Source organism: Entelurus aequoreus, linkage group LG03 (genome assembly GCF_033978785.1).
Source record: "Entelurus aequoreus isolate RoL-2023_Sb linkage group LG03, RoL_Eaeq_v1.1, whole genome shotgun sequence".
NCBI lineage: Eukaryota > Metazoa > Chordata > Actinopteri > Syngnathiformes > Syngnathidae > Entelurus > Entelurus aequoreus.
In genome coordinates, this window is record NC_084733.1 from 3,346,843 (window position 1) to 3,359,756 (window position 12,914).

Here is a 12,914-nt window from a genome sequence, read left to right on the forward strand (position 1 = left end):
AATATATGGAACATCATTAGTAATTTTTGCTGATTAAGATTAATTTTAGAATTTTGATGACATGTTTTAAATAGGTTAAAATCCAATCTGCACTTTGTTAGAATATATAACAAATTGGACCAAGCTATATTTCTAACAAAGACAAATCATTATTTCTTCTAGATTTTCCAGAACAAACATTTTAAAAGAAATTCAAAAGACTTTGAAATAAAATTTAAATTTGATTCTACAGATTTTCTAGATTTGCCAGAATAATTTTTTTGAATTTTAATCATAATAAGTTTGAAGAAATATTTCACAAATATTCTCCGTCGAAAAAACAGAAGCTAAAATGAAGAATTGAATCAAAATGTATTTATTATTCTTTACAATAAAAAAATAAATTTACTTGAACATTGATTTAAATTGTCAGGAAAGAAGAGGAAGGAATTTAAAAGGTAAAAAGGTATATCAATCAATCAATCAATGTTTATTTATATAGCCCTAAATCACAAGTGTCTCAAAGGGCTGTACAAGCCACAACGACATCCTCGGTACAGAGCCCACATACGGGCAAGGAAAAACTCACCCCAGTGGGACGTCGGTGAATGACTATGAGAAACCTTGGAGAGGACCGCATATGTGGGTAACCCCCCCCCCCTCTAGGGGAGACCGAAAGCAACGGATGTCGAGTGGGTCTGACATAACATTGTGAAAGTCCAGTATAATGTGTTTAAAAATCCTAAAATCATTTTTAAGGTATTTTTTCCTCTAAAATTGTCTTTCTGAAAGTTATAAGAAGCAAAGTAAAACAATTTATGAATTTATTTAAACAAGTGAAGACCAAGTCTTTAAAATATTTTCTTGGATTTTCAAATTCTATTTGAGTTTTGTCTCTCTTAGAATTAAAAATGTCAGGCAAAGCGAGACCAGCTTGCTAGTAAATAAATACAATTTAAAAAATAGAGGCAGCTCACTGGTAAGTGCTGCTATTTGAGCTATTTTTAAGAACAGGCCAGCGGGCTACTCATCTGGTCCTTACGGGCTACCTGGTGCCCGCGGGCATCGCGTTGGTGACCCCTGCTCTAAAGCATGTTTTAGTATTTTTACAATGATGTGCTGCGGGCGGGTAAAACATTAGCTGCGGGCCGCAAATGGCCCCCGGGCCACACTTTGGACACCACTGCTATAAAGTTAAATAAGCCTTGCTAGTTCAATATTCAATGCAAAACTTGTTTGGGTCCCTATGGGTGAGGGCCGACATCCGGGCAACTGAGCTACATACGGGTTCTTCGAGCCATAGCAACCAGACTGGCGTTGAAAACAAACCGTTGCCATTACTCTTTAACCCGTCGACCTACGCTGGTTAAACCCGTCATTCTGCCTCCAAAATGCCGAAAAACTGTGTTGTTTTTGGTTGTGCTAACCACAACTGGAAACAGGGGAAACAAAGGTTGTATTTTGTTCTGCCAAAGCGCGATAAAAGCCCACAGAGACGAGACAAATGGCTCGCAGCTTTACACGAGTCCCCCAAAGTCCCGGGTCGTGTGTTCGGATCACTTCGTTTCTGGTCAATATAAGGAACAAAAATCCACCTTCTTAACCACAACTTGGCTATACCGTCCGTGCTAATGTTATACTATATAGTCCAGGGGTCACCAACGCGGTGCCCGTGGGCACCAGGTAGCCCGTAAGGACCAGATGAGTAGTCCGCTGGCCTGTTCTAAAAATAGCTCAAATAGCAGCACTTACCAGTGAGCTGCCTCTATTTTTTAAATTTTATTTATTTACTAGCAAGCTGGTCTCGCTTTGCTCGACATTTTTAATTCTAAGAGAGACAAAACTCAAATAGAATTTGAAAATCCAAGAAAATATTTTAAAGACTTGGTCTTCACTTGTTTAAATAAATTCATTAATTGTTTTACTTTGCTTCTTATTACTTTCAGAAAGACAATTTTAGAGAAAAAATACAACCTTAAAAATGATTTTAGGATTTTTAAACACATATACCTTTTTACCTTTTAAATTCCTTCCTCTTCTTTCCTGACAATTTAAATCAATGTTAAAGTAAACTTTTTTTTTTTTATTGTAAAGAATAATAAATACATTTTAATTTAACTCTTCATTTTAGCTTCTGTTTTTTCGACGAAGAATATTTGTGAAATATTTCTTAAAACTTATTATGATTAAAATTCAAAAAAATTATTCTGGCAAATCTAGAAAATCTGTAGAATCAAATTTAAATCTTATTTCAAAGTCTTTTGAATTTCTTTTAAAATTTTTGTTCTGGAAAATCTAGAAGAAATAATGATTTGTCTTTGTTAGAAATATAGCTTGGTCTATCCATCCATCCATCCATTTTCTACCGCTTATTCCCTTTGGGGTCGCGGGGGCGCTGGAGCCTTTCTCAGCTACAATCGGGCGGAAGGCGGGGTACACCCTGGACAAGTCGCCACCTTATCGCTTGGTCCAATTTGTTATATATTCTAACAAAGTGTAGATTGGATTTTAACCTATTTAAAACATGTCATCAAAATTCTAAAATTAATCTTAATCAGGAAAAATTACTAATGATGTTCCATAAATTATTTTTTTAATTTTTTCAAAAAGATTCAAATTAGCTAGTTTTTCTCTTCTTTTTGTTCGGTTGAATTTTGAACTTTAAAGAGTCGAAATTGAAAATAAACTATGTTTCAAAATTTAATAGTCTTTTTTTTTCGTGTTTTCTCCTCTTTCAAACCGTTCAATTAAGTGTAAATATCATTAATTATTAATAATAACATAGAGTTAAAGGTAAATTGAGCAAATTGGCTATTTCTGGCAATTTATTTAAGTGTGTATCAAACTGGTAGCCCTTCGCATTAATCACTACCCAAGAAGTAGCTCTTGCTTTCAAAAAGGTTGGTGACCCCTGATATAGTCTATAGCCTAGCTAGCTATTTTCGAAGACCGGACAACGAGAGGATGCCAAAGGCAGCGTTAAGATGGACACCACCGGGAAAACGTAAGCCAGGGCGGCCAAAGAACACCTGGCGAAGAACAGTTGTACTTAAACAATACATGTAGCCCCCAAATCTCTCAATGTTTTATACACTAACACTCGATCTTGTTGTTGATAACTTCCGCGTCTCTTTCTTAGTAGAGCGCAGGCTAAGCTAACTAGCAAGCTAAGCTAAGCCTGGGAAGCTTTAAAGTTCACTGAGACGAGTCTGACGCAAATAATACATTTTCGTTTTTCCACACGATATGCGAATAAGTAAAAATGCGTAAATGAAGGATTTAACGCCGACTTCCAAGCCACAACGCTCGTTAAATGCTTTTTCTGTCAATGCTGTGTTCGCTGCGAGCTGGTTTGTTTTCAACCAATTCCTGGTTGCTAGGGGATTGGTAGGCGGAAGTGACGTAGGTCCGCCCCCACCCATTAAAAGGTTAATTTGTTCAACCTTGGCCCGCGGCTTTGTTCAGTTTTACATTTTGGCCCACTCTGTATTTGAGTTTGACACCCCATTGTCCCTTTTTAGCGCGGCTAAATAGCTCCACAAACCGGGATGTTGTCGAGTGCATACGTGTGAGCCCTCTCGTCGAAAATAAACAATCTGTTGGCTTTAAAAGGCCGCCATTTTGGACGCGGTTCCCCAAACAAATCGCCTTTTCGGACGTTGTTGGACTACGTTCGTGTTTTGTCGCACACGGGACGCGAATAATCGCGGACGTTGTGTCATTGGTTAAAAAAAGAAACCGTTTAAAAGACAACTCGTTGGGATGACGACGTTCTGATACCGAGAGCGCGCGGCGGTTTGTCGCGAACGCGCTTTTCATCAGTGCTCGGTCTCGCTGTTGCGAGGGATCGAGGCCTCGGGGACGCGCACGCAGGAGAAGCCCGGGAATTACGTGGCGTGACGTCACGGCGCGTCACGCCACTCTGGTCTGCGTTCAACCGACACGGAGAGCGATGCCGAGGGAAGAGAAACATCCAACCGCACTTTAGCGCCCTCTGCTCGGATCCGCCACCAGCCTCCGTGCCCGCGTAAGGAGGAGCCGCCATGGGATTGATTTCCACGTCGCCCCGGGCCTTCTCCGCGGATGTAGCGGACGGTCTGTAGCCACACCCGGCGTCGAGACTCCACAGCGCAGCGGCGGTAAGGACCGTCAATTCACATGCTTTGCACTATTTGCTGTTTTGTTGCTTGCGGCTCCATCGCCATTGTGCCGAGGAAACGTGCTGTGACAACCCGCAGCTTGCTATGCGACGGCTCGCCACAGCAACAGCCCACTGCGGCTGGGGGAGGACGTTGGAAGCCCCCACCCCCCCACCCACGCCACTCCTAAATCACGCCACGCCGCTTACCACACTTGTGCAACGTGACTTTGTTACACATTAGCATCACGTCAACAACATGTAAACATGTATATAGCGTCCATCATGCAGCCGCCATGACTCCTCATGCATGTTGGGACGTGAGGGCCAGCTGGGTGTGGAGGGGGGGTGGGGGGCTCCATATGCATGCTGTCTACACACACAATGTGGAGCTACACTGTGCATGTATTTAATATACAAATACTGTATATATGTGTAGCACAACATGTGTTTAATATACAAATACTGTATATATGTGCAGCACAAAAATATATTTAATATACAAATACTGTATATATGTGCAGCACAAAATGTATTTAATATACAAATACTGTATATACGTAGAGCACAAAAATATATTTAATATACAAATACTGTATATATGTCCAGCACAAAAGGTATTTAATATACAAATACTGTATATATGTGCAGCACAAAAAGGTTAATATACAAATACTGTATATATGTGCAGCACAAAAAGGTTAATATATACAAATACTGTATATATGTGCAGCACAAAGAGATATTTAATATACAAATACTGTATATATGTGCAGCACAAAAGGTATTTAATATACAAATACTGTATATATGTGCAGCACAAAATGTATTTAATATACAAATACTGTATATATGTGCAGCACAAAGAGATATTTAATATACAAATACTGTATATATGTGCTGGACAAAAGCTATTTGATATACAAATACTGTATATATGTGCAGCACAAAATGTATTTAATATACAAATACTGTATATATGTGCAGCACAAAATGTATTTAATATACAAATACTGTATATATGTGCAGCACAAAAGGTATTTAATATACAAATACTGTATATATGTGCAGCACAAAATGTATTTAATATACAAATACTGTATATATGTGCTGGACAAAAGCTATTTGATATACAAATACTGTATATATGTGCAGCCCAAAATGTATTTAATATACAAATACTGTATATATGTGCGGCACAAAAATATATTTAATATACAAATACTGTATATATGTGCAGCACAAAATGTATTTAATACACAAATACTGTATATACGTGCAGCACAAAGAGATATTTAATATACAAATACTGCATATATGTGCAGCACAAAAGGTATTTAATATACAAATACTGTATATATGTGCAGCACAAAAGGTATTCAATATACAAATACTATATGTGCAGCACAAAAATATATTTAATATACAAATACTGTATATGTGTGCAGCACAAAAGCTATTTGATATACAAATACTGTATATATGTGCAGCACAACGTGTATTTAATATACAAATACTGTATATATATGCAGCAAAAAAATATATTTAATATACAAATACTGTATATATGTGCAGCACAAAATGTATTTAATATACAAATACTGTATATATGTGCAGCAAAAAATGTATTTAATATACATATACTGTATATATGTGCAGCACAAAATGTATTTAATATACAAATACTGTATGTGCAGCACAAAATGTATTAAATACACAAATACTGTATATATGTGCAACACAAAATGTATTTAATATACAAATACTGTATGTGCAGCACAAAATGTATTAAATACACAAATACTGTATATATGTGCAGCACAAAATGTATTTAATATACAAATACTGTATATATGTGCAGCACAAAATGTATTTGATATACAAATACTGTATATATGTGCAGCACAAAAGCTATTTGATATACAAATACTGTATATATGTGCAGCACAAAATGTATTTGATATACAAATACTGTATATATGTGCAGCACAAAATGTATTTAATATACAAAACTGTATATATGTGCAGCACAAAAGCTATTTGATATACAAATACTGTATATATGTGCAGCACAAAATGTATTTGATATACAAATACTGTATATATGTGCAGCACAAAAGCTATTTGATATACAAATACTGTATATATGTGCAGCACAAAGAGATATTTAATATACAAATACTGTATATATGTGCAGCACAAAATGTATTTGATATACAAATACTGTATATATGTGCAGCACAAAATTGTATTTAATATACAAATACTGTATATATGTGCAGCACAAAAATATATTTAATATACAAATACTGTATATATGTGCAGCATAAAATGTATTTTATATACAAATACTGTATATATGTGCAGGACAAAATGTATTTAATATACAAATACTGTATATACGTAGAGCACAAAAATATATTTAATATACAAATACTGTATATATGTGCAGCATAAAATGTATTTTATATACAAATACTGTATATATGTGCAGCACAAAATGTATTTAATATACAAATACTGTATATATGTGCAGGACAAAATGTATTTAATATACAAATACTGTATATACGTAGAGCACAAAAATATATTTAATATACAAATACTGTATATATGTGCAGCATAAAATGTATTTTATATACAAATACTGTATATATGTGCAGCACAAAATGTATTTAATATACAAATACTGTATATATGTGCAGCACAAAATGTATTTAATATACAAATACTGTTTGTGCGGCACAAAATATATTTAATATACAAATACTGTATATATGTGCAGCATAAAATGTATTTTATATACAAATACTGTATATATGTGCAGCACAAAATGTATTTAATATACAAATACTGTATGTGCAGCACAAAATGTATTTAATATACAAATACTGTATATATGTCCAGCACAAAATGTATTTGATATACAAATACTGTATATATGTACAGCACAAAGAGATATTTAATATACAACCGTATATAACTGTATTTATATTATTCACATGTAAAAATACTAAGTGTTTATTGTCTATTGTGAGCGAACTGTGGTGCTGAATTTCCCCCAGGGATCAATAAAGTACTTTCTATTCTATTCTATTCAAATACTGTATATACGTGCAGCACAAAAGGTATTTAATTTACAAATACTGTATATATGTGCAGCATAAAATGTATTTAATATACAAATACTGTATATACGTGCAGCACAAAAAGGTATTAAATATACAAATACTGTATATATGTGCAGCACAAAAAGGTATTTCATATACACATACTGTTTATACGTGCAGCACAAAAAGGTATTAAATATACAAATACTGTACATACAGTGGAGGTCAAAAGTGTACATCCACTTGTAAAGAACATGATGTCATGGCTGTCTTGAGTTTCCAATCATTTCTACAACTCGTATTTGTTTGTGATGTAGTGATTGGAGCACATACTTGTTGCTCACAAAAAACATTCATAAAGTTTGCTTCTTTTATGAATTTATTATGGCTCTACTGAAAATGTGAGGGTCAAAAGTATACATACAGCAATGTTAATATTTGCTGACATGTCCCTTGGCAAGTTGACCTGCAATAAGGCACTTTTGGTCATAGATCCACTATTAATGGCCACATCATTGCACAGACGAGGAGAGGGGACACACCAACATGGCACTGCAGCATGGTCGCCATGGAGACATGGAGACATGGTAGGGGTCGTGGCCGCAAGATTCATGGCAGGTTCTGGCTCCCTTAGACGAGCTTTATTCTCATAGTCTGCCCGTCTTTGTGGTTGGAGTGGCGTGTCAGTGTGGATGATAACAATCATCTAAAAGGTACAAGATCCACGTCCTCTTACTGGAGCAGATGTTCACTTTTTTTATAAATACATCATCTTTATCCGTTGGTTTTGATATGTTAGGATTTGTTTTTTACCATACAAAGTTATGGAAATTGAAATAATGTGTTCCAGGGTCAAGTGGTGGTCAAAACCTTTATTAACAGTGCAGACAATGTTTGCAGTAATAATTTATATTCTAGTTTCTTCAAAATAGCCACCCATTGCTCTGATTTAGGGCTGCAACAACTAATCGATTAAAATCGATTATTAAAATATTTGCCGATTAATTTAGTCATCAATTCGTTGGATCTATGCTATGCGCAGTTTTGTTGTTGTTGTTTTTTTAAAGTTTTTTTGTTTTTTTAAATCAATTTTTTGTAATAAACCTTTATTTATAAGCTGCAACATGTACAAACAGCTGAGAAACAATAATCAAAATAGGTATGGTGCCAGTATGCTGTTTTTTTTCTCAATAAAATACTGGATAGGATAGAAATGTAGTTTGTCTCTTTCATCCGATTATTAATCGATTAATCGAAGTAATAATCGACAGATTAATCGATTATCAAATTAATCGTTAGTTGGAGCCTTAATATATATATATATTAGGGCTGCAACAACTAATCGATTAAATCGATTAAAATCGATTATTAAAATAGTTGCCGATTAATTTAGTCATCGATTCGTTGGATCTATGCTATGCGCAGTTTTTTTGTTGTTGTTGTTTTTTTAAATTTTTTTTTGTTTTTTTAAATAAATTTTTTGTAATAAACCTTTATTTATAAACTTCTACATGTACAAACAGCTGAGAAACAATAATCAAAATAGGTATGGTGCCAGTATGCTGTTTTTTTTCCAATAAAATACTGGATAGGATAGAAATGTAGTTTGTCTCTTTACCCGATTATTAATCGATTAATCGAAGTAATAATCGACAGATTAATCGATTATCAAATTAATCGTTAGTTGCAGCCTTTATATATATATATATATATATATATATATATATATATATATATATATATATATATATATATATATATATATATATATATATATATATATTAGGGCTGCAACAACTAATGGATTAAATCGATTATTAAAATAGTTGCCGATTAATTTAGTCATCGATTCGTTGGATCTATGCTATGCGCAGTTTTTGTTGTTGTTTTTTAAAAAAAATTTTTTGTTTTTTTAAATAAATTTTTTGTAATAAACCTTTATTTATAAACTGCAACATTTACAAACAGCTGAGAAACAATAATCAAAATAAGTATGGTGCCAGTATGCTGTTTTTTAAAAATAAAATACTGGAAAGGATAGAAATGTAGTTTGTCTCTTTTATCCGATTATTAATCGATTAATCGAAGTAATAATCGACAAATTAATCGATTATCAAATTAATCGTTAGTTGCAGCCTTAATATATATATATATATATATTAGGGCTGCAACAACTAATCGATTAAATCGATTAAAATCGATTATTAAAATAGTTGCCGATTAATTTAGTCATCGATTCGTTGGATCTATGCTATGCGCAGTTTTTTTGTTGTTGTTTTTTTAAAGTTTTTTTTGTTTTTTTAAATTAATTTTTTGTAATAAACCTTTATTTATGAACGGCAACATTTACAAACAGCTGAGAAACAATAATCAAAATAAGTATGGTGACAGTATGCTGTTTTTTTTTCAATAAAATACTGGATAGGATAGAAATGTAGTTTGTCTCTTTTACCCGATTATTAATCGATTAATCGAAGTAATAATCGACAGATTAATCGATTATCAAATTAATCGTTAGTTGCAGCCCTACTCTGATTACTGCTTTGCACACTCTTGGCATTCTCTCCATGAGCTTCAAGAGGTAGTCACCTGAAATGGTTTTCACTTCACAGGTGTGCTTGAAGCTCATGGAGAGAATGCCAAGAGCGTGCAAAGCAGTAATCAGAGCAAAGGGTGGCTATTTTGAAGAAACTAGAATATAAAACATGTTTTCAGTTATTTCACCTTTTATTGTTAAGTACATAACTCCACATGTGTTCATTCCTAGTTTGGATGTGACAATCTACAATGTAAATAGTCATGAAAATAAAGAAAACACATTGAATGAGAAGGTGTGTCCAAACTTTTGGCCTGTACTGTACTTTAATACAAGTGTAAAAAATAAATATAACACTTATTAGTTTTTAAAAACAATACATAGTGTAGGCACTTTGTGCTATAGGCTACTAGAAGACAGCAGCTACACAACAGATAAGCACACCAGCTCGACAATAACAATTGAACAATATTGCAGCGTAAAGCAGCACATTTGTCAATATAAACTTGTATCAAATAATTACAGTTCAATATTACTTACACATACAAAGTCTGCAAGGCAGAAACGTATTAGAAAGTATGCAGTAACAAACATGTCTGCATCATTCAACTTACTCCGCCGTCAGCTTAACTCGAATTCAATTAATGTGACCGTATGTACCTTTCAGCATTAATGGTGCCTTCACAGACGTGTAAGTTACCCATGTCTTGGCCACTAATACACCCCCATACCATCACACATGCTGGCTAGAACAATCCAGATGGTTCTTTTCCTCTTTGCCGTCCAGTTTCCAAAAACATTTTGAAATGTGGACTCATCAGACCACGGAACACTTTTCCACTTTGCATGAGTCCATCTTAGATGAGCTCGGGCCAAGCGAAGCCGGCGGCGTTTCTGGGTGTTGTTGATAAATGGCTTTGGCTTTGCATAGGAGAGTTTTAACTTGCACTTACAGATGTAGCGACCAACTGTAGTTACTGACAGTGGGTTTCTGAAGTGTTCCTGAGCCCATGTGGTGATATCCTTTACACACTGATGTCGCTTTTTGATGCAGTACCGCCTGAGGGATCGAAGGTCACGGGGCTTGCCGCTTATGTGCAGTGATTTCTCCAGATTCACATCAAAACTAGGAATTTGAAATGTGGACTCGTCAGACTACAGAACACTTTTTTACTTTGCATCAGTCCATCTTAGATGAACTCGGGGCCATTTTAGCATTTCCGGGTGTTGTTGATAAATGGCTTTGGCTTTGCATAGGAGAGTTTTAACTTGCACTTACAGATGTAGCGACCAACTGTAGTTACTGACAGTGGGTTTCTGAAGTGTTCCTGAGCCCATGTGGTGATATCCTTTACACACTGATGTCGCTTTTTGATGCAGTACCGCCTGAGGGATCGAAGGTCACAGGGCTTGCCGCTTATGTGCAGTGATTTCTCCAGATTCACATCAAAACTAGGAATTTGAAATGTGGACTCGTCAGACTACAGAACACTTTTTTACTTTGCATCAGTCCATCTTAGATGAACTCGGGGCCATTTTAGCATTTCCGGGTGTTGTTGATAAATGGCTTTGGCTTTGCATAGGAGAGTTTTAACTTGCACTTACAGATGTAGCGACCAACTGTAGTTACTGACAGTGGGTTTCTGAAGTGTTCCTGAGCCCATGTGGTGATATCCTTTACACACTGATGTCGCTTTTTGATGCAGTACCGCCTGAGGGATCGAAGGTCACGGCCTTGCCGCTTACGTGCAGTGATTTCTCCAGATTCTCTCAACCTTTTGATGATATTACAGACCGTAGATGGTGAAATCCCTAAATTCCTTGCAATAGCTTGGTTGAGAAATGTTGTTCTTAAACAATTTGCTCAGGCATTTGTTGACAAAGTGGTGACCCTCGCCCCGTCCTTGTTTGTGAATGACTGAGCATTTCATGGAAGCTGCTTGTACACCAGTGTTTCCCACACATTCATTTATTTGTGGAGGCCCGCCACGAAAGAATTACGTCCGCCACAAATAAAAAAAAAAATAAAATAAAATAATTTTTTTTTTTTTTTTGTCCTGTTCAGCTTCTCAGGCAAATCATATAGTTGATGTAGATGCCCATATAGGCTGTTCAGATTTACTTTACAAAAGAGAAGTGTAGGATACTTCTCTTGTTGCCTTATTTGTATTTGACCACTACTGTTTTCTGTTTATTTGTTACTGACTGTGGCAGGACACCTCTGCCTCTGTTTCACTTTATGTTGCTGGTAAATAATATGCTTGTAGTAGTAGGCTAAAGTTAAATTATTTAGTATGCACTAATTAAAGGGGCAGAGCTTTAAGAGACATTTTAGCTTTTATATTTTATAAGATATATTTTTTGTAAGAACCACAATTAATAAATATATTTCAGTGAATAACTTATTGTTCAAATCTGTATATAAATATGTACATAAAGTGTTGTAATTATATTGTCAAATGGATGTATGGATGGACGTTTAAAACAAAACTGTTATTATTAATGAGTAAGTATACATTTTTTGAGCCTTTTTAGAGAAAATCATATCATTGTAGTAAATTATGCAAATTACTCGATGATGTCATGGTGGCCACGCCCATAGTCACGCCCCCACCGCCACAGGTATCTTGGCAGTTTATGGGAAACACTGTATACCCAATCATGGCACCCACCTGTTCCCAATTAGCCTGTTCACCTGTGGGATGTTCCAAATAAGTCTTTGATGAGCATTCCTCAACTTTCTCAGTCTTTTTTGCCACTTGTGCCAGCTTTTTTGGAAACATGTGGCAGGCATCAAATTCCAAATGAGCTAGTATTTGCAAAAAATAACAAAGTTTACCAGTTAAATATCTTGTCTTTGCAGTCTATTCAATTGAATATAAGTTGAAAAGGATTTGTTGTATTCTCTTTTTATTTAGCATTTACACAACGTGACAACTTCACCGCTTTTGGCTTTTGTGGTTACACCCCCTAACCCCCTCATTTTGCCATCACTGGTACGCTCCTGTGGTGGCATCACAAACAAATAAGCTAAAGAAAAAGCACAGCAACACATCTAAAAGATGCCGGTGCAGTTGAAGTGGGTCTAAAGACAGCCGTCAATCACCCGCCGGCGTTATTAGTGTGTTGAAGCGTGGCAGCTGCGCCGAGG

The 12,914-nt window shown here is 35.3% G+C and overlaps 1 protein-coding gene across 2 annotated transcripts in view; it reads left to right on the plus strand.

Moving 5' to 3' along the window:
• The first annotated feature begins 3,374 nt into the window (after nt 1-3,374).
• ttbk2a (tau tubulin kinase 2a) overlaps nt 3,375-12,914 on the plus strand; it is a 91,083-nt gene continuing 81,543 nt past the window's right edge. The window contains exon 1 of one of the 2 annotated variants that reach the window (XM_062040956.1): nt 3,375-4,118. The gene's annotated coding sequence lies outside the window, so the exon portion shown is untranslated. The remainder of the gene's footprint in view (nt 4,119-12,914) is intronic. The other variant, XM_062040957.1, reaches the window with a different exon arrangement.